At 37.0% G+C, this 25,600-nt stretch overlaps 1 protein-coding gene across 14 annotated transcripts in view; it reads right to left on the reverse strand.

Moving 5' to 3' along the window:
* The window catches only part of ZFAND6 (zinc finger AN1-type containing 6), a 95,924-nt gene that overhangs the window by 48,959 nt on the left and 21,365 nt on the right, over positions 1–25,600 (reverse strand). For 5 of the 14 annotated variants that reach the window (XM_053595781.1, XM_053595775.1, XM_053595771.1 and 2 more), the window contains exon 2: positions 3,745–3,901. The exons of 6 other annotated variants lie outside the window; for them this stretch is intronic. The gene's annotated coding sequence lies outside the window, so the exon portion shown is untranslated. Of the gene's footprint in view, positions 1–3,744; positions 3,905–9,982; positions 10,047–25,600 lie in introns of those variants that run through there. 3 more of the 14 variants (XM_053595772.1, XM_053595779.1, XM_053595784.1) reach the window with 3 other exon arrangements.

Raw genomic sequence — 25,600 nt, forward strand, 5'->3', positions numbered from 1 at the left:
GGTATCTCTCCTAACTGTAATATTTCCATACACAAAGTAAGAATGATTATTGGTCCTGAAATCCAGGCTATTCTTAACTTTTAGTGGGATCATCTCTTAAAAGAAAACCACTAACTGTAATCTAGTTCTTCCTGAAAGATTCTAAATTAATGCACCACCCATGATATTGTCAGTCTTCAAAGGTACTTCTAGATTAGAAAGCATAGGGCTACAAACAGTTGGCTCACTTTAATCCAAGAAGTAATCACTAGCAGACCTCAGTGCTTGTAACTACTGCTTGACTCACCTGTCAACACCATTATTTAAAACTAACTACACTACAGTAATTTTGTAAATTGTTTAAAAAAATCACTTCACCTAAAAACCAAAGAAAATATAACTGAGCTTCACCAAGATTCTTGAAGAATTATTTTTTGCTTACTCTTCCTGTTTAGAGTTATATCTGATGCAAGAGCCAATGACTCATGTTCCAGACAAACAGAAATGTGTCATCCATAAATGTCATGTTTAATATAAATACAGTGCCCAGTAAATCCAATTTTCTAAAAGAGCACTGTCCAATACAGTAGCCATTAGCCACAAGTGGCTAATGACAATATGCATATAAGCAGATTGAGAATAGGAGGGCAAGGGCATAAGGATTTATATTCTTCTCCTCTGGAATGTTTCTCACAGACACCTTAACTAAAAATATTTTGTCATTTCCAAATTCTTAATCTTTAGAATCTATGACTTTGAGGACTTGTAATATGCTACCTAGTATTCCTTCGATCAAAGAAACAGGTTTAACAGTAATAATAATTTTCAAGTATTGATGACTCATTCAACCCTCAACACCCCCATCAGCTAGCAAATTATTACTCTATTTAACAGATTACAAGGTCTGACAATTAAGCTTATGGATTCATCCAGAAAAAGTGCTGTATACCCCTCACTACAGTCACCTTTGAAGTACTCCCCTTGAGAAGCTATGTACCTAAGTCAGCACCTAGTCTACCCTTCAAAGCAATTTTGGAACTCTTTTTCTGGAATGACCATCAGAGCTGATACCCTACTGCCCTTGATGTCCTGAATGTCATCAAAATGTCTTCCTTTCAATATTTCCTTTATCTTCAGGTAAAGAGAAAAATCTACTCAGGTGAGTAGAGTGGGTGTTCCAACAGTTATTTCTTTACTGGCTAAAAACTCCCTCACAACGGCACTGTGTAAGCTGGTACATTGTCATGATGCAAGAGTCATGAGTTGTTGGCCAAGATTTTCAGTTAAGATTTTCCTGTTTCTTTATCGATGTTTACTTGGTCTGCTGTGCTTCTCACAGTCAACTAACAAATTTTGATGCACAATTCAATGAATTTTTGTAATGTCTACATCACTTCTGCTCATCACTGGCTGCCATGACCTCTCTTTATCAGCGACACTTTCCCCTCAGAAAAACATTAAATCCATTTGTACACTGTTATTGTCTTCAAGGCATTGTCCCCATAAACTTGGACTGACACGTCCCTGATTTCACTTCTACTCTTGCCAAGTTTACCAAGTTTACAAATGTTTTTTCATTGCTCTAATTCAAGCTCTGACGTTCTCACAATGGCACACAAAAACATACAACAATAATGAATGCCCCTGAGCAAGACCCCATCACGCGCTGACATGACACAACTGTGAGATACTGATATACCAAGATTGTAAGACTGTACCAAGTTGTCTGTACAGTGCTGCAAACTTAAGAATATGGGACAGGTTTGCAAACTTAATTGTCAGACCATGCAGAAAACTGAGGCATAGAAAGGTTTAAGTAATTTGCTCAATAACATACAGCTGTTAGAGGTACACTGGGATCTGAACCCTGGCAGCCTGACTCCACAGACTGCATACTGAAACAAGTAACACAACCTTGTCTAGCCCAGGAACTTCATCTTAATCATCGGCATAATGCAACAGTAAAAGAAGCTAAACTACATTTATAAATCTAGATAAAACTCAGTCACTGAGAAGCCTATGCTATTGTGCTAAGGTACAGGGTAGGACAAGGCAGAGGGGAAAAAGTAGCAGAGAGCTTTATGTATGTGTCCAGACACTCCTCCACGTGCTTCCAATCCCAATAAAGTTAGTTTCTTAGCACCTTCTTCTACCCCACTGATAGAAGAGCAATGTAGAACATAAAGAATCATCTCAGAGAGATGAAAGGAAATTTGGGACCAATTTACTATGATACAATTTCCCTTTAAATCCTCTACAGTTATAAAAGCTACTCCCTTTCCCATCATGTGTCCTTTCTGCCTGAACTCATTTTAAAAATCAAAGTTTCATTAACGTGTTCCAAAAACTTCTTTCACCTTGAATTTTATTTCTGACACTATTTAAAAAAGAGAGGAGAGAAGAGTGCTAAAGTACTATACACAAAACAGCACCAAATTAAACTTGGGAAATGGCAAATAACTGTAACTAGAGAGTTAATCTCATCTTACAGACCTTAAAACTTCATTAAAATGAGACCTGCCATCCTCACACAAGGAGATTATAAAACTTCTTCTCTAGAGCTACTGAATGATTAGGAACCATTATAATAGTTAATATCACAGATAACCTCTAGAGACTCACATAGAGCTGTGGGTCTACTGACCAACACAAAAAGGAAAAAAATAAGGCATGCTGAAACCTTTGAGTTTTTCCACTAGTTTTGAATGCAATTGTATCTCTCTTCCTCATTTCTGCCAGGTACCCTATGACTACTTCCACAAAAATATCCACATTCAACATGTATTCTTCACGTGTTTCTAAATGTCTTCTGATTCAATGATTCTAAAGACAATTCACTTTGATATTCCTTCAGCCAACAAATTTGTGACAGGAAAGATTAATTTCAACTCAGTGCAAACAACTTTCCTTCTGCTCCATGCTTCACTGTATAGTTAACACAATTCTAGAAATCCTCATCTATGGGCTTACCATTTTGTTCACTGCGTTTTATATTTGAGTTACCTCATCTGTACAAAACATGCATTCTTTTACAGGGGAGAAAGAGCATCTAATTAAGAGTCTCACTCCCAAATCCAAGAAGAAAAAGAAGCAGCAGAAAAAAAAAAGACATTCCTCCCCAAAAGCAGATACATAAGGTGATAACTTTGAGTAAGAGAAAAAGAATTTTTTTCTTTAATAGGGATTTGTATTATCAAAGCACTTTTAAAAATAAAATTGGCCCTTGTGGCTTGGAAAAAAATAAATACAACAAAACAGGCAAATTTAAGGCATTAGGGAACAAGAGTTCTTTAATGTTGAAGTACATTATGATTTTTGATTAAAGTTTTTTTCAATATTGACTTTTAAAATAATTATAATTTAAATTATTTTTAGGAGCAATTTTCTACATTAATATAAACATTCTATTTCTCAGATACATTTTGTATAGTTATTTGGTCAAAATATTAATTTCAAAAGACTAAAATCAACTACAAAATAAACAGCTATCTAAATTATAATCTTTTGCTTCGCAGTAATAAATTTAATAACACAAATTTCAATGCTTAGAATAATTCTGAAAAAAGATGGATGGTCATAATGATATTGTTAATGCACAAAAATATTTTATAAATAAAGCTACCACCCACTCCAACCTTAGAATCTACCCACCAGAAAGAAAAACAGACCCTAAAAAAAGACTCAGCATGCTGACATTAAGTCAACTATTTAAAAAAAAAAATTAAGTTACTATGCCAAATTACATAGGCTTACGTCACTACTCACACAGTTGAGGTTGATGAGCAAACAGCTGTCCTGTATCTTGAGACAGACATTAGCTTCCTGCCTTCCCTATCCTCATAAGCAGCTAAAGTTTGAGTTTTATGCAAGAAAACATTTTAAAGCCTTCAGTGTTTTACTGCAGCAGACTTCAGATTCATTCCTGTAACACATTTAACATGAAACAGAGTTGAGACAATTAAAATTTATTATGTACCACATTTTAATCATCTAAAATTGTAAGGAGTCATTTCACTATTCTACCTATGAAGAAAGGGTTGCTGAGGTAAAATTAAGAAATAAAAGGGTGGTGCCTGTGGCTCAGTGAGTAGGGTGCCAGCCTATATGCCGAAGGTGGCGGGTTCAAACCCAGCCCCGGCCAAACTGCAACCAAAAAATAGCCGGGCGTTGTGGCGGGCGCCTGTAGTCCCAGCTGCTCGGGAGGCTGAGGCAAGAGAATTGCGTAAGCCCAAGAGTTAAGAGGTTGCTGTGAGCCGTGTGACGCCACGGCACTCTACCTGAGGGTGGTACAGTGAGACTCTGTCTCTACAAAAAAAAAAAAAAAAAGAAAAAAGAAATAAAAACATACATTTGATATTTGACACCACTGTATAACGTAACATGTAAGGATATGTACATAACTTCAACCTATAGACTTTTTACATCTGGCCACAAGAATTACTTTTTATAATCATCTGCACCCAAAGTAAGCCAAAGTTAAGGGTTTTCTTGTTTTGCTAAAGGTTGGCTAATCTATTTAGAATAAATAACCAACTAAAGAACATTTTTACAAACAGTGGTGTGCCTTAGTTGTGGCACCCACACCATGTCATGGCTCCTGACTGGGGAGAATGAAGTTCTCAATCCTGCTGCAGCAGCAGCACAAGCCGCGTTCTGACATTTTCCATGGTTTATAGCACATCTACTGACAGATTCAGATTTCTACAGTAGTGGCACTGCTATAGGTTAACCACCTTACAAGGCTTGTCTAGAAAGTAAAACTGCATTCCCACAGAAAACATTGTATCCTACTCAAACTTAACTTCCAAACAAAAAAACAGAAAGTTTGTAAATTAGGGGCTAACTATAAAAACAAAATAAAAATCCTTATATCTTCATCCCATTAACAAATACATCACACAAGCAGTCATAATGATAGCTTGCACTGCAGAAATAAACAGTAAAAAAATTTTTTTTTTTAATTTAATTTTATTTATTTATTTTTTTTTTTTGGTAGAGACAGAGTCTCACTTTATGGCCCTCGGTAGAGTGCCATGGCCTCACACAGCTCACAGCAACCTCCAGCTCCTGGGCTTAAGCGATTCTCTTGCCTCAGCCTCCCGAGTAGCTGGGACTACAGGCGCCCGCCACAACGCCCGGCTATTTTTTGGTTGCAGTTTGGCCGGGGCCGGGTTTGAACCCACCACCCTCGGTATATGGGGCCAGCGCCTTACCGACTGAGCCACAGGCGCCACCCAACAGTAAAAAAATTTTAATTGAAAAGACTTAATTTTTCATAAGCTACATTTCTAGGTAACTGAAGTAGCATTTTAAACATATTACTATTAATAGTTTTACTGGTAATATCCTTATCCACTCTAATTTTTAAATAATAATCTAATACCATTATTACTGTATAAACTTAAAATAGCTTCAGAAAGCCACACACACAGGTAGATTTTAGGTTTAGGTGTTTCGATGACTTTTTCCTGCATTTTTTCCTATAATTATAAATAGATTTCAGTCAAAACATGTATACCTCAAATAAAACATCCTAGAATACTAACGTAAGTACTTTTTCTCTCTATGTACACTGGTCTAAGATGTATATTGGCCTCAATTTCTAAATTTTAGAAAAAGCCTTACGATTTCATGAAAGCAAACAGTGTAATATTTATATCAGCAACATGATTTTAAAAACACCATGAAAAAAGCATCCAAAATTCCCATTTCATGAACTAATTTTAAAAGCATATTTAATGCTGAAATAATGCATATTTTCTATGCTATAAAGATATTTTTTTTCCTTTGATACAAATAGGGTCTCTCTCTGCTGCCCAGGCTGGACTATGGTGGGGCAATCATAGCTCACTGTAGCCTCAAGGACAGGTGCACGCCACCATGTGCAGCTATTTTTTCTTAACTTTTTTTGTAGAGACTAACTCTGGTGCAGTGGCTCATGCCTGTAATGCCAGCACTTGGAAGGCTGAGGCCGGAGTATTGCTTGAGGCCAAGAGTTCAAGACCAGCCTTGGCAATACAATGAGTGCTTTTCATCTCTAAAAACAACTTTTAAAAATTAGCCAGGTGTGGTGGTACACACCTGTAGTCCCAGCTACTCTGGAGGCTGGAGGATCACTTAAGACCAGGAGTTTGAGGTTGCAGTGAGCTATGATTGCATCACTGCACTCCAGCCTGTGCTGCAGAGTGAAATCCTGACACTAAAAAATAAAAAAATAACTAAACCCTCAAATCTCCTTTATAATCTACTTATACTATACATATATAAATAAATGATTTAAGGCTGGGCACACCAGCTCACACCTGTAATCCTAACACTTCAGGAGGCTGAGGTGGAAGGATCACTTGAGGTGAGGCGTTCAAGACGAGCCTAGGCAACAGTGAGACCCCATCTCTATAAAAAATAGAAAATTAGCTGGGGGTGGCGCCTGTAGCTCAATGGGTAGGGCACCAGCCCCAAATACCAAGGGTGACAGGTTCGAACCCAGCCCCAGCCAACAAACTGCAACAACAACAACAACAAAAAATAGCCAAGCGTTGTGGCAGGCGCCTGTAGTCCCAGCTACATGGGAGGCTGAGGCAAGAGAATCGCCTAAGCCCAGGAGTTAGAGGTTGCTGTGACTCCATGGCACTCTAGTGATAAAGTGAGAGTGTCTCTGGAAAAAAAAAAAAAAAAAAAGAGAAGGAAGAAAAGATAAGAAAAATTAGCTGGGCATAGTGGCACACACCTTCCATCCCAGCTACTCTGGAAGCTGAGGCAGGAATACGGCTTGAGGCTGGAGTTAGACATTACAATGAGCTATGATGACACTACTGCACCCTAGCCAAGCAACTGAGCAAGACCCTGTCTCCAAAAATACAGATAATAAAAAGATTTTTAAAATAATTCAAAATCCCCTAGGAGTTGTAACTTGATAGAATATCCTTCACACAGTTAAAATAATTCCAAGAGCCTAACTTTGCTTTAGTAGAACTTCCTAAAACGTTGAGATTTTTATCACAGTACAATAGCTGAAACATAAAATTATCTATCTTGGCCTACAAAACTGCAGTCCCCAACCCTGGTCCACGGCCTGGACTCGCTTTCTGACCTGTCAGGAACTGGGCCACACAGCAGGAGGTAAGCAGCAGGTAAGTGAGTGAAACTTCATCTGTATTTACAGCCACACCCCCATGTTTGCATCATGGCCCGAGACCCACCTCCTGTCAGATCAGCAGCTAGGTCAGATTTTCATAGGAGCCCAAAGCCTGCACATGAGGGATCTAGGTTATGCACTCCTCATGCAACCTAACGCCTTATGATCTGAGGTAAATGTAATGCACTCAAATAATCCTGGAATATACCCCTCCCACCACATCCATGAAAATAATTAGCTTCCATTAAACCAGTCCCTGGTGCAAAAAGGCTGGGGACCACTGCTGTAAAACATGAACATGTTTCCTGCATATAAGTATTTATAATGTAACAGATACCTTCCTGAGAGTTCTACAAGCACATGTACTCCTCATTCCACCCTAAAAAGGCAGGTGCTATTATTACCAACTCTACATGTCATAAAACGGAAGTCTGGAGATGTTAAGAACCTGTTCAAGATCACGGAGCTAGTAAGTGACAGAGGCAGGACTTATAGCCAGATCTACTAGTCTCCACATTCTGGTGCTCTGGAGCATCAAGCTAGACTACAGGCAAATAATGATCCTTGTACTGTAACAGGGTCCCTTCTATAGCACTGAGCTCCTGCAATTAAACGTCTAAAGCCAATTAAATACCCAAATTATTACCATCATAGTAATAACTGATTCAGGCAAAATTATCAGAGAATGAATTTTTAAATTCTTTGTGGATTTTAGTTTGAAGAGGACTAATATATAGAGTCTCAAAGTGTCTCCTTACAAATTACTTACTACAAAAGGAAAAGTAATAGCTTACGTAGAGAAAACCAGCATCATACATAGCATTAACCAAAAGGCAAAAGTTAGTGTCACTGAACAAATGGACGTGTCTCTTGATGTACCTGAGAAGCACACATCACAATTGCAACGTTTTTGCCAAAACCATATTTCCTAAATTTAATAATGATATATTAGACAAGCTCAAACTGAGATTCTACAAATAGATGGTCTGTCACTGTTTTCAAAGATATCAATGTCATTAAGGACCCAAAAAAAGGTGAAGAAATGTTCCTGATTAAGGGAGAATAAAGGGATATAACAACTAAATGCAGTGAATGATTCTAGGCTGGATCCTGGGCAGGAAAAAAAATTATTAAAGAATGTCACTGGGACAACTAGGGGAATCTGATCACGAAATGTATTATTTCCTTAATTTGATAACTACAAGGTAATTGTATAAGTCAATATTCTTATTCTTATTAACTACATGATGAAGTATTACAAGCTAAAGAGATATGACATATGTACTAACTTACTCTCAAACAGTTCATTTTTAAAAAAAGACAATGATTAAGCAAATGGGGCAAAATGTTAATGATCAGTTAATCTTGCTAATATGTCTGTAGAAATTATTTGTATTATTATTACAACTTTGTATAAATTCAAATTATTTCAAAATACAAATGATAAAGAAACATTTAAACCTGATGTTCAAAGGATTCAAATGCCTGAGCAAGTCAGATTTCCTATCTCATCTCTCCACATACCAATCGAACAGCAATCTAACTGATTTACAGTGATCTATTTAACGAGTTATAACAAATAGTGCTCTGGCTTAAAACAGTATGAGTAGCAAAAAACATGTTATCAGTCCACTGATGACAAGGTATGCCTCACAGATCTGAACAGGTCAACGTTTGAAACTTTCCCAAAATTACAAGCTAAAAAAAAAGGAGACACAAACTTCTCCAATAGAGCACTGCTATTCTATAATTGGGAATGCAGTAGTGTGTTTATATCCTGGCTAAAAACTTCAAATTAAGTTAATTTCTGGTTATGCCAAGTAGAAAAGCAGAAGCAAATCAAGAGCTAACGAGTGATCAATAACATATATAGAAAACATTAAAACAAATTGCCTACCTTAAACAAACAAAACTTTAATGTCAATAAAAAGCTGACCAAGTTCACTACACATTTCACTACAGAGCACCTGGGAAGAACAAGACTAACGTGCAAATAATACACAAACACTTCAAAGAAATTAAGGGAGAATAAAAGAAAAAACAAAAGGAGATATGAACAAGCAAGCTAGAAAAGAGAAAATCCTGGGCAGTGCCTGTGGCTCAGTGAGTAGGGCGCTGGCCCCATATACCGAGGGTAGTGGGTTCAAACCTGGCCAAGGCTGAACTGCAACAAAAAATAGCTGGGCGTTGTGGCGGGCACCTGTAGTCCCAGCTACTCAGGAGGCTGAGGCAGGAGAATCGCCTAAGCCCAGGAGTTGGAGGTTGCTGTGAGCTGTGATGCCACAGCACTCTACCAAGGGCAATAAAGTGAGACTCTGCCTCTACAAAAAAAAAAAAAAAAAAGAAAGAAAAGAAACAAAGAAAAGAGAAAATCCTGATAGATAAACATTACCATAATCACCATACCATTTCTTTTTTCTTTTCTCTTTTTTTTTTTTTTTTTTTTGAGATAGTGTCTCGCTCTGTGGCCCAGGAAAGAGTGCAAGTGGCATCATTATAGCTCACTGAAACCTCTAACTCCTGGTCTCAAGCAATCCTCCTGCCTCAGAGTGCTCAATCCTCAGCCTCCCATAGTGCTACGACTACAAGCATGAGTCACTGCACCTGGCTGACAATGGTATTTTGAGTTTTCCTTCCTCTCAAATAACACATTTTCTTCCAAATTTTACTTTGTTATCTTCCATTGTCTTCTATCACTTCTATTGCAAGAGTCCATCTTTGTACGAGAACTGTATGCGCATAGCTCTGCTGCATCTTATGCCAATATTCTTTTTTTTAAACTTATCAAGAGGCTCCAAAACAACAGTTTCTCTACTAGGAAATTCTCACAACACACACTATAAAGCAGTGGAGTGACTGATATAGCACCTGTTTCACTGTTTAGAAGAGAAGGAAGCTGGAATTGGAGAGGTAATGAAGGAGAAAATCGGACCTAGGAAAAATGGAAGAATTTTAGCTTCTTGTACTAATCTCGATGTATATTATTACATCAGGTATCAGCAAACTATGACACATATTTACTGGTACTTTAGCTAGTTCCAGGCCCTGAGCTCTGTTGCTGAGCTACTGTGGCCTTCTTTCAGGCAGGCTATGTATCAGATTAATCTTTGTAGCCCCCAGAACACCAAAACCCACTTTGTTTTAAAGAAGGCATTTTTATAGGTTCTTACAGACTGCTCAACTGCAAAATAAGCAAAACTGTTTTATCTCAATCCCAATGCCTGTCCACCCCTGCAAGAGCTGTCTCTTAGCTATTTTCCCCCTCGTCTCCATGTAAACTCTAATTCTCTGAATGCTGAACATAAATGATAAAAGGATCAGAATAACCTGTATGTATGTGAAACTTGATAAACTCAAACCTAAAATTTAAGCCAATTTAAACCTAAAATCCCTAACTTAAGAAACACAGGATGTGTACATGGACACAAGTATGTATACTATACACATGTACTTGCAAGGGCCAGGACCAAGTTTTCAAGTATCCCTTGTCTTCTACATTAACTCTTAGACTTACTCTGCCAAGAAGATTATGACATATACACATAAGTCAGCAAATACAGTTCACTTCACAGGCTTTAATTAAGTTATTAGTCATATTGACATGGTCATGCAGTCGAATTTCTAACAAACCTCTAACATATGACATTACAAGAAGCTGGTCTGCAGCTTCTCCAGTATATCATTTAATTTAAATTACATTAATTCCCAATCCTGAAAAGAAAGGAGGTGATATAGAAAGAAATGAAAAAGGCTCCCAACAATAAAACTGAGTATAAGAAAATAGAGGATAGGAGGAAGTCTTGCAATATGGCCAGGATTCAACTAACTTATTCAAAATCCAGCACATATTTAATAAGAGTTTTAAATATGGATTACCATATTAGGAGTGGTTTAAAGGAAAGAAGTAATAGCTTTAAGGGCAGGGAATAAAGAATAAAAGAGAATAATAACAATTCAACTCTTTCCCTAAGATAAATATTAATCTTTTCATTTAATATACTTCTCTATCTTGCCTACCAACACTAAGAAATGAAATCTTACATCTAGAATAGAGCAAAGTTCTTACCCAAGGTATTTACACACATGCCCACACAAAAGCTTAATGTTCAACATGATCTTATTTTTATCAGCCACAAACTGGAAACAACACAAACATCAAATGGTGAATGAATATACGCACTTTGATGAAGCCACATAACAGAATACTATTCAGCAATTAAAAAGAAGTAAGTACTGAGAAACACAATATGAGTGAATCTCCAAATCGTGATGCTATGTAAAAGAAAAGATAAGGAAAACTACATACAAATTATACATGATTTATGTATTTTATATGAAATGTTACAAAAATGCAATATGAAAGCAGATCCAGGCACCACAGGATTGACTTCAAAAATATGCAAGGAAGCTCTCAGGTATGGAAACTTACTATCATGATTATGGTGGTGGTGGTTACACAACTGTATATTGTAATAACTAAAACTGCACACTTAAAATTAGTGAATTTTATTTTATGCAGTTTTACCTCAATAAGGGTGATGACTTTAAAAGACAAAATAAGACAAAGGAGTGAAAACAGTCATTTTGATTCATTCAGGATTCAGTTAAATCTATGGTAGGTAAAAGACAAATATCAAAAGTTTGAATTACACCAAGAGGAGCCACATAACTGATGAGTTCAAGTTTCTGCAAGTATTAGTTCTTTACTAAGTAATTTTTTTATATTTTAAAATAAATTTCTAAATAATTATCCTCATTTAGTTTTAAGCAGAGAAACAAACTTTTCCTTTTAACTGTGCCTCTATATCTACTTTTTATATTATTTCTGTACCTAGAAAATGATTTGGTACCTTGAACAAGATCATCTTGAACTGATTTTTAAACATATACATGTTATTATTTTATAATAAGTATAAAGCATGAATTAGAGATTAAGCATGATCATTATTAATTTTTAAAGTTGGGGAGGGGCTAAAAGCTTATCATTCTACTAAATAAGTCCTAGATTTGGAAGTATAACTGCCAGTAAGTAACTTACTGGATTTCAACAAAAGACACCTCTCATAGTTCATTCCTTTAATAAGGAATCACTTCTAAATGTTTCTTAATTCTTTGAAAAACAGAAAGCAGCGTCTCCACTTCTCAGATACAACTTCCTGGCTCATTCATCAGATGTACTTTAAAATTCCTAAAGAGTGTCAGTTTCTCAAATAAATTAAGAACTTCTAAATTTTAATAGAAAGTCCTTCTCTTAAAAAGTTTAGCACATCATACTACAATGTAAAATGTAAAGATTAACTTACAGGAAACTGGGTAATCTGAGACCAAGAGGCTTCTTCAGAGAACTGAATAGTTAAAAAGTATACCAATGAAAAAAATATAATTAACTTAAAACATTTTTACTTGTTTACCACAGAATTAAAATGTTCAAAATAGCTCCTTTTAAAAGAGTAGCCTTCCAGTTTAAACACTTTTTCTCAATTCTGTTAGTATTATGGTTGTATCAATCCTGCCAAGACAAAACATCTTCAACAAAACCTTTCACTTAACCACTACTACCTGTGCAGCCTCAAGGGACACAAAATGTAAGACACAGTCCAGCCTGAATGAGTTAGGTGGGGGGGGGGTCTCTTCTCCCCTAATCAATATTTAGAACTCTGAATAAATTAAAATGTTACTATGCACCTAATAAAAAATGTTAACAAAGTAATTGATACATTTTAAAATACCCTGTTCAGTTTATCATATCCTTTTTTTTTCAATTTCTTAAAATAACTTTATTGATTTGTATTTTGTACATATAAAATTTACCCATTTTAAGTGATTTTTTTTTTCCTTTATAAGAACTAAATTGCTCATTTTATTAGCCCTCTTTGGCAATAACATACAAAGCCTTGAAGCAAGTTTTTCAATATGGTAGCATTTTTTGATTGCCCTTTATAAATTCTTTTTTTTTTTTTTTTTTTTTTTTATTGTTGGGGATTCATTGAGGGTACAATAAGCCAGTTACACTGATTGCAATTGTTAGGTAAAGTCCCTCTTGCAATCATGTCTTGCCCCCATAAAGTGTGACACACACCAAGGCCCCACCCTCCTCCCTCCATCCCTCTGAGACTACATAGTTGATTTGGGAAAAAAATGTTTCCAACAACCACTGAACCAATTTTTTTTCTATAAATTATCTTTGATCATTCATTCTGGTTAAAAGTTATCTTTCAGATAAATAACATCTATTGCAAACAGAACGTGGAGAAAACCAAATAGAAAAAACATCACCACTGCTCAGAAACAAAGCACATGAATATACCCGTCACTTTTTTTTCACCCAAATCTGCTCCAGATGTAATTCATCCCATTTCATTTTGATAATACTAAATCGTAGGTGCCACGTGTCTTGCACACTACCATATTTCTAGTATTTGGCACACCTGCTAGATTGTTCTAGGCATTCGGGTGTTTATATAATAAATGAACACTTGACTTGCATTTATACCAGTCACAAAAAGGAAGCCTGAATACCTATATATCAACTATAGGGGAAATCCAATCACCCATGCAAAAATCAAATTACTGAAGTCTTTTCCATCTTTAATTTTTACGATCAATCACGGAATGTTTTAACACTGTACAACTGTGGTCCCCACCCCCAGGACCTGGGAATGGTACCCAGTCTGGTCTGTGGTCTCTTAGAAACCAGAACACAGCATGAGGTGTGCAGTGGGCAAGGGAAGCTTCGGGTCTATTTACAGCCACTGCCCATCACTCTGAGCTCTGACTCCTCAGATAATGGGTGGCATTAGATTCTCATAGGAGTGCAGACCCTACAGTAAAACATACATGGAAGGGATGTAGGTGTGCCGTCCCTATGAGAATCTAATCCCCTTGCCCTCCTGTGCCATCCTTGGAAAAACCGTCTTCCCTGAAACCAATCCCTGGTGTCAAAAAGGTTAGGGACCACCAGTTAGAAAATCCTTATCAGTCTAAATTAGTTCCTTTCCTCTTTCCAGGCCACTAAACATAGTTAATCTATGATAATCTAAAAATAGTATTCCAGATGATACATCCTTGTTTGCTAAGACTTTTTTTTTTTTTTTTTTTTTGAGACATGAGTCTCACTTTGTTGCCTTGGGGAGAGTGTCATGGCATTGTAGCTCACAGCAACCTCAAACTCCTGGGCTCAAGCGATTCTCTTGCCTCAGCCTCCCCAGTAGCTGGGACTTACAGGCACCTGCCATAACTCCCGGCTAGATTTAGAAATGGGGTCAGTCTCTTGCTCAGGCTAGTCTTGAACCAGGGAGCTCTCAGGCAATCCACCCACCTTGGCCTCCCAGAGTGCTAGGATTATAGGTGTGAACCACCATGCCCAGCCTGCTAAGACTTTCTAATTTGTACTATATTTACATCAAGAATTTAATGGCACCCATAGGTCATTTAAGAAAACCTGATCAACAAAACTATTTATACATGTAATTTAGTCTCTTTTTTCATATCATTAAAAACATCTTACATATGTATTTTTGCTACGTGTAATTTATGAAAAAAGCACTAGAAATTTGATGAATTTTAAGTTTCTCTGGATTAGGGAAAAAAGTAGAAGCCTATTAGCTCTAAAACCTAGTATTAGTACTAAGTCAATCACAACTTAATTTGAATTGATCTGGTTTCAACACTGCCTAGAGATCACCTCGATAACTTAAGTTTCTACGTTAGTGATACCTGACCTGTAACTTGTTTGACAGGCTTATATCAGTCATTCCAGGATCAGGATTTTCTCTTCTATGAGTGATTATAAAAGACATAAAATAAACTGTTAGATATCATACTCTCTGAAGCCATTCAGCACCCAATTTTCTACTTCATCAACAATGGACCCTGTGATAGCCCCTTATTTACTAACCAAGCTTCTTATTTACTAACTTCCCACTCTGAAGAACCATTAAAACTTGGTCAGTATTAACTATAGAGACCAAGAGAGGGAGCAAGTGGTTTTAGCTTTTCACAATTTCATAAACTTAACAATTTTTTTTTAAGGAGGTATTAATACAGAGACTTGTTACTCAGATTTGGGGCAAAAAATTCTAAGTAAATATTTGAAGAGGTGGAGGCCAAAGTACATACAGAGAACTTAAATCAAGATGGTATTCCTTGAACTGATACAGTACTCTCTCCTGCTGGAGTGACAATGGGTCACTTTATATGCTTCATTATGAACTCTTTGAGAAACATTGTGACAGGAAAGAAAAAGAGCACAGGAACTTCCAATGTCAAGATTGCAGAGTAAAGTTTCTCTCAAAACTTACGCAGTAGCAAGAAAAAAGAAGAATACAAACTCTATCTTCAATGAAATGTGAGATAAATGTAACCCTGAACCATAACATATTTATGACCATGGTAAGTGAGTAAATGGATGACAAATAACTTTGTCAAAAAAAGCAAACCCAGTAATGGATGAAGAGAAAGGTACCAACACGGCATCGGCATGTGCCATTTCCCTACAGAAACCAGTAAGTTGTCAGGAAAATTAAAGTTTATGCAAAGAAAATTTAGAACTCCCCTCCACTAATCAGCCCTCCTTCCACATGAAAGGGGCTTAAACAGCAAACAGAAAAAAAAAAAACACTTCTCAGACAAAATAGACAATGCATGGAAACAGACCTCTAACAAACTGCATTTCATTATCTAAGAGGAGAAAAAGCTACACATAACAGACCAAGAAATCAACCACTTAGGAGAAAACAGATGGATATTTATTTGGCAGAAATACACACAAGGATGCGAACCACTAATTCTGAAAGCCTTCTTGGTGGCAAGCACTTTATAAGGCACTTGACTTCTCAAAATGCTCAGATGTTTCAGGGGTTACAATTTTTAGCATATCACATTTAAATCATGTTTGTAATATAAACTTCTCAAAATCTTGGAGATACCCATTTAGCTCATCCAATGTATGGAAAATGGCTGCCATATAATACAAATGGCAAATCCAGTCCTCACTGGCCTCACTCCTGTTTTAAATGAGATAAAGTGGGAAAGCTGGGAAGCTGGGGCAACTGGGGAAAAAAGAAAAACTATTTTTGAAAGAAAAAGAATCCCTGGCTTAACTCTCTCTGTCTCAATTATTGCTTGAGGGTTGAGAACCTGATCCACATTGAGAACGTTGGCAAAGCTACTCTCCCATACTAAGAGAACAGAGAGAGCAAGCCCTTCACCAAAAGTGGCTCTCACAGAGAACTCAGAGCTTTATAAGCTTTTCATTTCTTTCTTCCTTTTTTCCTAAGATAGGCAGCATATATGCAACATATAAACAAAATGTTCCAATCTTCTATGGCAAAAATGGGTTTCTTTTCCTACTTTTTTCTCTTTCTAAACTCTAAAACTAACTACTATGCAATAAAGGTTTCCATCAAAAAGATGAAATGCCCATTCAGAATACACATTCTGATTAGGCAAATGTAAGCCATGAAATAATTAGACCTCTCGAGATTGTCATCTTTTAAAAATGTTCAGCTGTGGCTAACACGTCATAAAACCCTGGAGCACAATTACCTACTTACATATTGTGTAGTTTGAACACTGCTTAATACTTTCTCATCTCTTTTATTATCCTGTTTAAGGAGCTAGATCTAATAAATGACAGGCAATAGACAAAATATTTTATCCACGATACAATTTTACCTCTTCTGATCAATCCACTCTTTCCCTCTGCTAGAAAAGTGGCAGTCATTTAATATGTAAGAGTTGTAATTAGCATGAAACATGTCTGTCTTCTTCAAGTTATTCATATGTATTTTTTAAATTTTGTTTTAACATGAACCATAAACTGTAATCAAAAGACCACGACTGCAAGCAAGCCAAGATACCATTCTCTCCCTACCAACACTATAAATTTATGTAGCTCTTTAATTTTAAGAGTTAAAGAACTGAAAATATAAAATGGCTTCTATTCCAAGTTCTCAAAATCACGGCGATGATCTGTTCTTAACTTCGGAAATAAGGTTACTGCATTATCAGGAAACAAAAGCTTAAATTCAAGAATGCTCTCTTTGCTAACATTAATGGTCATAGTGAACAATTAAATACATACATGGAAAGTCATGACCTCTTTCTTATTAGACAATGAAGAATAAATCAAGGATACTGGAAACAAATCAATCTTCAGTGTCATTCTTCTCTAAAGTATTTCACTCTTGATTTTCGTAGTAAGACAAAACTATAAAGATGTAGAAGATTAACCATTTTATCTAATGGATTCTCTGTAAAAGCAGTGACCAAAAGGCCCTGGTATAAGCAATTTTCCTTTAAAGAACCATTTGATTATTCTAAGGAAACTATCAAAATTATTATTACAAAAATAGGGTGGCGCCTGTGGCTCAGTGAGTAGGGTCCCAGCCCCATATACAAAGTGAGACTCTGTCTCTTTAAAAAAAAAAACATTATTACAAGAATAAAATATGTCTTGGGAATTTAATCATACACAAATCATCCACGAAGCATCTAGATTCAAAGACTATTGTGGTAACCTCTCTCCTCATACCTCCAGTTCCATGATCCTCCTCCTCCTCTTACCCCTCACTCCATTCTCTGATGCAGAATCACCTAACGGGGTGATGAACTATATATATATATATGTATATGCACATATATGTGTGTGTGTGTATACATATATATATAACTTATTGACTAAAAAGACAATATAATACTAATGAAATTTGTTTCTGCAAGTTATTTCCTTTGGCGACTTCTTCCTACTTGCCAAATGGGGTCACATCTATGACCACAGCTTGTAAATTAAAACCTAGGATGTGTGATCTAATGACAAGAAAGAATATTTAATACAAAAACATAAACCAGGCGGTGCCTGTGGCTCAAAGGAGTAAGGCGCCGGCCCCATATGCCAGAGGTGGTGGGTTCAAACCCAGCATAGGCCAAAAACCACAAAAAAAAAAAAAAAAAACATAAACCTTTAGTGGATTGCAGCAAAGGGGCACTTTACATGTCTATGCTGATTCCAAACGTATGACCCTGTGTTTTACGGATGTCAATAGAAAATAGAAAGCCTATAAAAAATATTTGAAAATAGGGCTGCCAGAAGACCTATGACTCCTGACACCATACAGGTGTCTTTTATATACCCTAGCTCAGGTTTCAAAGTTCTAACTAGCAGCTTTGAGTCAATGTCTCCCCACCAATAGGACTCTAGCTCAGACCTTTCTCCAGGGTTCTCTTTTTGCTATCTACTACAAATTTACTTAAATGTCTTATTGGCTCTGCCAGAAAAAAAAAAAGAAAGAGAGAGAGAGAATCGCAGAGTGCCACGGGACAGGAGAGACTCGGAGCTAAGTCAGAGCACCAGGCCAAGCAGTGAGCTTAGAACTGAGAGGCTCCACGATGAATGACCTCTCCGCCCCATCTCCTCTACTCTCCACACTATCCCTTAAAGGAGGCAACTGTCCAGAGATGAGAAGACTGAGGCTTAGATAATGAAATTTGCTCAGGCTGACCAGCTGGTAAGCAGTGAAGTGAGGATATGAACCCAGAGTATCTGACTTCAAAGCCCAAATACGTTAACATCCCAAAAAGACGGGAGATGTAGAATCTAGAATCTACAGAGAGCTGTGGTCACTGGTCAATTCAAGAGGCATTTCCTTGAGCACCACATATGTGCAAATGCTGGGGATGCCAAAAGAAAAAAAAAAAGGCACAAAAAGCACATCTGGGTTCAAATTCTTGTTTTCCCACTTAATAGGTATGTAATCGAAAATGAAAAAGTTCCTGAGCTATATGACTGGAATAAGGAATGGCCACTACTCTCAGAAGGACAGAGAAGTTAACAAGTCACAGCATAACAGGAAACAACACAAACAGAAACAATAAAGGCAAGTTATAGGACAGAGTGACTAGATCTGTCACAGGGAAAGGATTATTTTGCTTATGGTGTGTGTTGCCTAATATTTTGAATGAGGATGAAAGGACATTCTGGGCCCAAAAAAAACATGATACTGTGATTCCACTCAAGTGCACACACAGAACCATGAGTGGGTTGATACTCCTAAAGTATAAATATCTGGGAGGGTGGAGAGTTACCCTGGATTCTAGATGATTAGAAAAATAGCAGGAAAAACTTGTTCAAAATCCAGGCAGAAGTCAAGGTCCAGGGTTCAAGCTTGGCTAAGAGATGGGGTAGAAAAGAGAACTCAGGCAGTGTTACAGGGAAGGCTATTCCATTTTCATAGACACAGGAGTCTACACAAATGATCTTTAGCCTGTGGAAGGCCTGGAGGGTACAGACTACATCCACATTTCAATTCAACATGTATTTTAATGCTGGGTCATGAGGACACAAAGATAAAGTACAGTCCCTACTTGGGAAGGATCTCTCAGCTTTAGTAACAAAAGAATGTGTGTCGAATTATTACAATCTGGTAGGAGTAGTGAAGTAAGAACAGAAGAGGCTGTCAATTCTGGGTAGGTCTCTCAGAATGATGTGGAAGAGCACACCAGGCAGGGGCACATAAAAGTGAAAAAGGCATGAAGAAAGCACATGTAGTTCTTTGTGAGTGAAGTGTTAGGTGCACGTGAATAAGGAATGAGACAAGAGAATACATACATGAGGAACGGCCAGTTCGTGGTGGGCTTCTTATTGATAAAGAAGCAGGAAAATCCTTCAAACATTGGGAAAGAAAGGAATCTAGAGATGTGCTGTCACAATAAAGTAGCCATCAGCCAAATGGAGCTACTGAGCGCTTGAAATGGCTGGGTGCAGTGGCTCAGGCCTGTACTCCTAGCCTCTGGGAGGCGGAGACTGTAGCACTGCTTGAGCTCAGAAGTTGGAGACCTCCCTGAGCAAGAGCGAGAGCCTGTCTCCACAAAAAAATAGAAAAACTAGCCGGGTATAGTGATGCATGCAAGTAGGCCCAGCTACTCTGGAGGCTGAGGCAGGAGGAGTGCTTGAACCCAGGAGTTGGAGGTTTTAGTGAGCTATGATAATGCCACTGCATTTTACCCAGGGCAACAGAACAAGACTTGAAATGGAGCTAAATTCTTAATTTAACTTAACTTTAATTTAAATAGCCACTAATGGCTACAATGAGCTACTGCTCACATAAAGAGAATTTTCTTACTCAGGAAGAATATATATTCTACAAAGAAAAGAGACAAAATGAAGATCCAAATATCTGTACATTAAGGAAAAGAAGGGGCAGGAAGCTGCAAAACCTCAATAAATAATCTCAAAAACAATGAAGTAAAAGGAAAAAGAAAAGACCAAAAGTCTTAATAATGAAGAAGGTTTAAATTAGTCACACAGAAGAAGGGAAAGGGCTGTTATCAAAAATGATGACCAAATCTAAGCCTGAGCTGCGAATTATAAGTCTTTAAGTTTAAGGAAAAAAGCCATAAAGGAATTGTCGAGATAATTAACAAAATGGAATGTGGACAGTAAATTAAATAATACTATTGCATAAATGTTAAATTATCTGCTTTTGATGACTCAAAAATTTTACTATGTAAGGGAATATTCTTGCTCTAAGGAAATACACACTAAAGTACCTAGGGGTAAAAAGTCAGTCCCCAGCTTACTCCCAAATGAATCAGGAAAAGTTAATATGCAAATGTGTTTTATATATGTTGCATGATGCATTTTAATTTAATTACTATTACATATACTATTAATACTATATCATACACAGAGAAAGAGAATATAGTAGAGCAAATGGGACAGCGTATAACAATTGGGAAACCAGGAAAAGAATATGAGAGCTCACTGTACTAATAATACAACTTTTATGTAAAAGTTTGAAATTAAATCAAAATAAAAAGTTATAGAAAAATTCATAGTGGTGTCATAACATGTAACTGTGATTTCTTTTTCCCCATAGCATTCAGCAGCTGATATTTAGAAGCAGAGTAGATGGCAAAACTGGTCAAAGATTAGAAGCTAAGCACACTGTGAAGAAAAGTGATTGAGGAGGGAGCCGGAGGTAGAACAAAGGCCGAAACAAGAGGTACTGAGACTAGAGGTCTTGATAAAGCTTAAGACTAAATGTCCTGGGAAAATGAGTGAGAATTGCAATGACAGGAGGCTACAGCCAGAAAAGCAGGATATTAAGCATTTAGTACCAGAATCAGTCACTTAGAAAATGCAAATTAACCCCACAGTGAGATACCACATCCACCAGAATGGTCAAAATTAAAAAGACTGACCACAAGAAGTGTTGAGGAGGGTGAAGAGAAAACAGAATGCTCATGCACCTCTGGTGCGAAAGAAAACAACTACAGGCATTTAGTTACTACAGGCTGGCCATTTCTTATGAGGTTAAACATGCAATTACCATTTTACCCAGTGATTCCCTTTCTATGTTTCTACCCAAGAGAAACAAAATCACAGGCTACACACTTATACACAAATGTTTACACCAGCATTATTCTTTTTTTTTTTTAATTGTTGGGGATTCATTGAGGGTACAATAAGCCAGGTTACACTGATTGCAATTGTTAGGTAAAGTCCCTCTTGCAATCATGTCTTGCCCCCATGAAGTGTGACACACACCAAGGCCCCACCCCCCCTTCCCTCTTTCTGTTCCCCCCTCATAACCTTGTCATTAATTGTCCTCATTTCAAAATTGAGTACATAGGATTCATGCTTCTCCATTCTTGTGATGCTTTACTAAGAATAATGTCTTCCACTTCCATCCAGGTTAATACGAAGGATGTAACACCAGCATTATTCTTAACAGCCAAAATGCTGAGGCAACCAAGTATCCACAGATGGAAGAATAGATAAACAAAATACAGTTTATACATCAGTCTTTAAAAGGAATGAAATTCTGATACATGCTACAACGTGAAGGAAATTTGAGGACATTATTCTAGGTGAAATAAGCCAGATACAAAAAGACTATATTGTATGAATCTACTTACATGAAGCACCTAGAATGGTCAAATTCACAGTGACAGAAAGGAGAATGACAGTTACCAGGGACGGGGGAGAAGGAAATCGGGAGTTATTGTTTAATGGGTACTATTTCACCTAGGGATGATTTTAAAGTCCTGGAGATGGGTGCTGGCTGTGGTTGCACAACAATGTGAGTGTACTTAATCTTACTAAACTGTCTACTTGAAAATGGATTATAAGGCAAATTTTATGTTATGTATATTTTATCACAATAAAAAGTAAAAGATAAAAGGACCAAGCTAATGACAGAGTCAACAACATGGATGTACCTCAATACATAAGAACACATATTTTATGACTCTACTTATATGAAATGTCAAATGTCAAAAAAGAGCAGATCTATAGAGATGGCATATTACTGGGTACCCAAGACCGGGGGTGGGAATGGGGATTATTTACAAATGGGATCAAGGGATATTTTAGGCAACAAAAATACTCCAAAATTGGATTGTGGCAGTAACTGCACAACTTTGTACATTTACTAAAAATTATCAAACACTTAAAAAATGGGTGAATTTTATGGTATATAAATTACACCTCAATACAGAAAAAAACTGTTTTCACCTGCCAAATTAGCAATCACTAAAAAAAAAAAACAACAAAATGCTCCTACTGGTATGGGTACTACCATAAACTACTTTACAGACTTTCCTGGTGAGAATATAAATGCGACTATTCACCATAATAACATGTTAAAAATATATATACTCTGAAGCCAAAAATCCCTTTCTATGAATGTATCCTAAGGCCATAATCATGACAGCCATGTATTTAATAGTAAAAAAAAAAAAAAAAATTAGCCCCAAGTTCAAAGAATAGGGGGTTGATTAAAATATGGTTTATCACTCAATGGAACATTATGTAGCCATGAACAATGATGTCATCACTTACTAGATTTACCTAAGAATCCTTAGTGCAGGACCATTTTCTTCAATGTTTTATCTTCAGCAACTGACATAGTACCCTGCACAGAGCAGGCACTCATGCATTTTGAGTGAATAAATAATAATTACAGTCATGAGTTGCTTAACAACAAGGATACACTCTGAGAAATGAGTTGTCAGGCTACTGTGTCACTGTGCAAACATCAGAGTGCATCACGCTAACTAGACGGGACAGCCTACCGCGCATCCGTGCTATACACAATACAGCCTACTGCTCCTAGGCTACATACCTACTGAATGCTGTGGGCAACTGTAAGACATTGCTCAGTATTCGTGTATGTAAACATATCTAAATATTGAAAAGATATAGTAAAAATATATTATAATCTTATGTGACCACCTTCCATCACTGACCAAAAAGTTATCATGCACATGACTATACCTGTAAAGATTTCACAAAAAACCCTAAAGTTAAACACACACAAACACCATACTTAGATTTTAAAAATATGCATATGATTCCCCATTAAATGTAAAAATATTTATGCACGTGTATAGAAAAAGGTCGAAAAATATATATATAAAGCATGTTTATCTACTTTCTCTGTAGGTATCTAGATGACTGGTGTTTTGTTTTTGCCCACCTATTTTCTAAATTTTCAATAATTAACATGTATTACATGGAAAAAGTTCAGAGGTGGCCTTGTTTAAAGCAACAATAAGGTCCAAGGCTTGATCCTGGGAGTAGACTGTAAAAGTTCTAGAGACAGAGGTCAGTCATGAGTTTTAAAAATTAATTTACTTTGAAGCTTAAAAGCATTTATGTATTTAATAAACATTAATTAGGTACTTCCTATGTGCCAGCTACTGTTCTAGAATCTGAGAATACAGCAACAAACAAAACAGACCAAAATCCCAGCACTCACAGAAGTTAAAAATCACTTGAATGAGTGAATGAGATGAAAAACTTACGCCAGGTGTGCAAATCCTCAAGGAATGTGAAAGACTGAGGTAGGGAGGAAAGAGATAAAGACAGGAGTAGTAGCCTTGACAGAGGATCACAGGGTCTTTTCCTGGAAGAATGATAGACTGAAAGTAACAAAATGGAAGAAATCAGCAGTCACCACTTGAGAGGACCACAGGGAAAGTGGTATCCTTTGGAGGAAAACCTCAGTTAGGGCAGGAGACGAATATTTTGTGAAGAGTTAAGTATCTGATTCACTATAGGAAAGAGTTCTAGAACCAGAGAAGGAAGAATAAACTGCGTATGATATGGGAACCATAGGTGCACACAGGAATTAACCGACTTCAAAATTTGTAACTAGCTCCATTCGGTCTGTAGCTTAGGAGGTATTCTGAGGCTTGATGATGCACGACAGTGCCCTAGTCTTCAGAGGCTGGAATGGCGTGCCTTGTTATCCCAGTGTCCCCAGCGTCCAACAGAGCCAGATGTGCAGACTAGTCTGCTCCAATGAGCATTTTCTTTTGAGTGTCATGTTGGCACTCAAAAAAATGTCAGATTTGGGGACATTCTGAATTTCTGATTTGGGATGTTCAACCTGTTAGCTCATGGTGTCTCATTTAATCTCTTGTCTTTCTGCACTGATTTCCAGAAACTCTGCTTGTGCTAAAAGCCCCACCCCACCTTGTTCCTGATCAATGGGCCTGAACACTGTAGGTATCTTAAAATGGTCTAGGCTCAAACAAACTTAAAGAGAAGCAGAACCAAGGCCTGCAAATTTGAGCTCTGTTTCTTACCAGCTGCTCAACCTTGAACCCCAGCCCACACCACTTTACTGCCAAAGAAGATACTCAAAGTAAATAAATACAGGCTCAGATTACTCCCAAGATCAACAATCCAAAGGTTCTCCACCACTAAGAAAACAGGCTTGGCCCTGCCTGCCTACAGACTCATCCTCCTGCTATTCCTCCCTCCCAGGTTTTAAAGCTCTACGCTTCCATCCTCTTAATCATCTCCAGGCACATGATTTTCTCTTAAGCTACAAGGGCTACCTATTTCATCCTTTTTATTCACTCTGATTAACTTTTCTTTACCCTCTAAGTCTTAGCACCAATACTTTTTCTGACTCTCTGTATTAATACTATAGCTTGGTCTCTTTTTACCTTGTATCATTTAACATTTTAATTCTCTGCATGTTTCTCCAAGGTATAAGTTCTTAGCATAGCACCTAGCACGTGCTTAAGAAATCTGTGGAATATTCGTTGTTATGGATAACACCACCACTGATTCACAGGGCTCAGAGGTTTAAAATAACATGTTACCCTAGCAGGTGTTCAGTCCACCATCATTCTTTTCTATACCACATCCACCTCAGAGGGAGTCTTTATAAAGAAAATTAAAGGACATGAAGATAGTTCAATTGATCAATAAATTTCTAAAAATAAATTCTGATTTTGACCTTATAGGGAATCAAAGAAAATGTAAACGCAATGAAATTAATTATCTCTCTCTCTCTTTCAGTTTTCCCTAAGGTTTCTCTGTACAAGAAAATGTAAACTCAATGAAAGCAACAAAATCCTTAATAATGTGGAACTCTACCAATTTCTATCAGTTGATGTTCACTGAAATAATAAATAATACTTATTATATGCCTATGTCAATCTTTTCTACTTTTCCCAAGAAGTCAT

This window comes from Nycticebus coucang, chromosome 6, assembly GCF_027406575.1.
Source record: "Nycticebus coucang isolate mNycCou1 chromosome 6, mNycCou1.pri, whole genome shotgun sequence".
NCBI classification, from domain to species: Eukaryota; Metazoa; Chordata; class Mammalia; order Primates; family Lorisidae; genus Nycticebus; species Nycticebus coucang.